We start from the raw sequence: 3,851 nt of genomic DNA, 5'->3' as shown, positions 1-3,851 counted from the left end.
AATCAACAATGAAATTTGAAAACAATTTGTTTAAGGTAATAAATATAATCTGATCTTTGTGCATTTGGAACATTTTTGTAGATGTGTCTCACTCTTATATTGCCACTTGATGTTCTCTGCAGAATGTTTTGTAATGCTTTTATTAAACACACTGTTTGCTTACTAAACATGTTTGTCCCTTTTTTTCCTTGTGTATTAATCAGGTGAATTAGGGAAGAAATCAAATAAGGATTCCAGATCAATATGGGAACAGTAAAGGTGTTGGCAAAGTTTAGAAACAAAATATTTTAACAACATTGAGGTTTAGTTTAATATGGTACAAGTATCCCCTGCATATTTTATGTTTTCAGTCCAGCTTGTGTTGATTTAACCTGATTATAAGAACATATTTGTATTACATCATTGTTGATGACAAAAATAAAATGTTTTTTTAGCAAACTGAATGTTTCTGACAAATCTCTTAGTGGAAGGTGAAACACATTATTTATATAAAATAATGTCTTAAGTATATGTCACATTGAAAGTTATATTATAACTATAACAGTTATAATATAATATATATAATATAATCAGCTTCATTCATCAACTGTGCTCATAAATGAGGATTTTGACTTTTGTTCACTTTAAATATAAACATATAAAAAGAAGAGAGAAAAACTATGAGTTTTTTCTGCAATGTTTTTACAAAAGAGCAAAGTAAAGTTGACAGTTTCCAGAGATTATAAATGAACTGAAAGCTCCTCCTTTGGTGGTTTGATATCATCTGTTCATGTTCTGAGGGGTTTTTGTTCGGCTCTGCAGCTGGTTTGTGTCACTGTGTCTCTCTGGCACAGAAATACACAGCAGAGTCTCCAGGCTGCATATTCTGTCCATTCAGAGTCACTGTTTTACTGGAAGTGTCTAAGTCGATACTGAATTTGTTTCGAAGTGAATCTTTGTAGTCAGAACCTCCAGTATATTTCCTGCCAATCCACTCCAGTCCTTTCCTAGCAGGCTGTCTGATCCAGTGTGTTGCATAGCCCAGATCATAAGAGACCTGACAGCTGATGGTCAGACGTTGACCTGGCTGCACAGTCACAGAGGCTGGTTGTGTCAACTGTTCACACTTTATACCTGAAGAGAAAAACATTAAAAGTGTGTCGTTACCAACAATGAATTCAATTTACTGTCATCATGCTGTAAATGGTTCTGTCTCAGTGAGACTCACAGGACGCAGCAGCCAGCAGCAGCAGAGCTACAGAGAACATGTTGGTGTTGAAGATGATCTGATGGGAGTTTCTCCTCCTCTGCAGCTGACAGCATCACATCAAGATTTTATAACATGATTCTTTTCATTTGCATAATACCAAACCAGCCCCATTAAGATTAAAATAATTTTTATGTGCTGTGGACCAACAGTAAGAAATAATATGTATCTAATTATATTGTCCTTTAATTAGTTTTGAGATTTACTTACTTGAAATTGAGAATTTATGTATAAAGTCTAAATACATGAAAATCATGGGTAAATTATGTCTTTAAATAATGTGTTTTAATATTATGGTTCATTCATTTTTTGTTAGAGTGGAACAATCTTATAATAATCACAAATTGTTTTTAAAATAACAACTTGCGCATGTTTGAATTCATTATGTGTCTTTTCTTTCTTCTTATACTACTGTAATATTGTACAGCACTTTGGTGCAATGAATATCAGTTTTTCAATGCTTTATAAATGAAATTCACATTAACATTTTTCTACACATCATCAAAAATCTGCAAACCAACTCAAACATTTATTCTGTTATTCAAAAATATTTTCCTGAGAAGCACACCTCAATTTAACACTCCTGCCATAATTTCAAAGATCAAAACATTTATTTGGTACTTGTTAAAATCAGATAAATCCATTTAGTCTCCCCCCCCATGTTGTCTGACTTGGCTCACAAAGCAGCAAGAAAACAAGGACACAAATATTTTGCAAGAAAAAACTGCATCCACGTTTTAAAGCAAATGACTGGAAAGAATGACTCCATGCTCTTATCTGAAGCATCTAATCATAACGTAGGTGAAGAGTGACAGTCATCAACGAAAAGTGGTGTTAGGGCTCCCCCTGTGGTGGCTTCTTGTTAAAACTATTCATGGTCTGAACAGTTTTTGTTCAGTGTTTCTGCTTTCTGTGTCACTGTGGCTGTCGAGCGCAGTAATAAACAGCAGAATCTCCAGCTGTCAGGCTGTTCATCTGCAGATACACCTGATTTCTGCTGTTGTCTCTGGAGATGGTGAACCGGCCTCTTACTGAGTCAGAGTAGTAGATGCCACCGCTGTCATACCAGATATAAGCGATCCATTCCGGTCCTTTTCCAGCTGCCTGTCTGACCCAGTGCATGTGAGGATTGCCAAGCCCAGAATATGTGCAGGTCAGTCTGTGAGAGTCTCCAGGCCTTTTAACCACTGATTCAGACTCAGTCAATGTTTGACCATTAGTTCCTGCAGAAAAACAGATAATTATTTACTGTCTCATCACCATTTATTTTCATCAGTCATGAATTTGTTTAAAAAAACTAATCTTTTTTCTTACCACTCCAGTTTGCAGACAAAATAATTAAGGCAAGGAGAACCTTAAATCTAATCATTGTAGAAGCCATTTGTCTCTGTTCATACTGTGTTCACCACTAATTCACTGCTGCTCTTAAACTAACAGACATGTAAAAATGGAGCATTCAGTATTTGCATTGACTCCTCCTCCTGGAATAGAAACACAATTAATCTGATCAATAAAAGCAAATTTGGATGATTTTTTTCAAGTTATTTTCAAACATTTTGACTTCTGAAGACATTATTAAACAATTTGACGCGGATTCATTTTAACAAAACATATAAAGCTTTACAGCAGATTTAACTTATTTCTACAAAAAATGTCAAATTAAATTATTTTGAAATCAGAAATTAACAATGAAACTTGAACACTATTTGTTCAAGTAATTGCATTTAATTTGATGTTTTTGCATTTAGAACCTTTTTGTTCTGTGCAAAACCCTGCATTTTATTAAACACACTGTTTGCTTACTAACCATGTTTGTCCCTTTTTTTCTTGCCTAACACATTAATCAAGTGAGTTAGAGTCAGAGATTATGTCAATGACGGATTCCAGCTAAACATGGGAAAAGTAAAGTTATTGATATAGTTTTGGAAGAACTATTTTAATATCATTGGGGTTTAGTTTAATAAGGTAATCTGTTCTGTTCATGTTTTGTGCAGCTCTGAAGGTTGTTTGTGTCACAAAACTTTCTGGCACAGTGATACACAGCAGAGTCTTCAGGCAGCATATTCTGACCATTCAGAGTCACTGTTTTACTGGAAGAAACTATGATGATACTAAGTGAATCTTATATGGGGTGCATCCATCACATGAGCTGCCAATCCTCCCCGGTCCTTTTCATGCAGGCTGTCTGATCCAATATGTCCATTAGTTGTTCAAAGCATAAGAGACCTGACAGCTGATGGTCAGACGTTGACCTGGCTGCACAGCCTCAGTCTGGCTGTGTCAGTTGTTCACACTTCCACCTGGGGAAAAACACAGTAAAACTCAGTTGTTAGCAACAATGCAGATTCATTTCAGTTTATTCATCCATTAAATGTTTCTATCGTAGAGAGACTCACAGCAGCAGCAGCAGAGCTACAGAGAACATGAAGGTGTTGAATGAATCTGATGGGAGTTTTTCTTCTTCTGCAGCTGACAGCATCAGATCAAATCTATAAGCCCTGACTCTTCTGATTTGCACAATACCAAACCAATCCCATCAAAAACACATTATTAAAAAAAGTGCAAATTTTTTAAAATAATGTGCACATTATTAAAAAAATAATGT

Source organism: Poecilia reticulata, chromosome 8 (assembly GCF_904066995.2).
Source record: "Poecilia reticulata chromosome 8, P_reticulata-male-v2, whole genome shotgun sequence".
NCBI lineage: Eukaryota > Metazoa > Chordata > Actinopteri > Cyprinodontiformes > Poeciliidae > Poecilia > Poecilia reticulata.
This window is presented reverse-complemented; position numbering follows the sequence as displayed.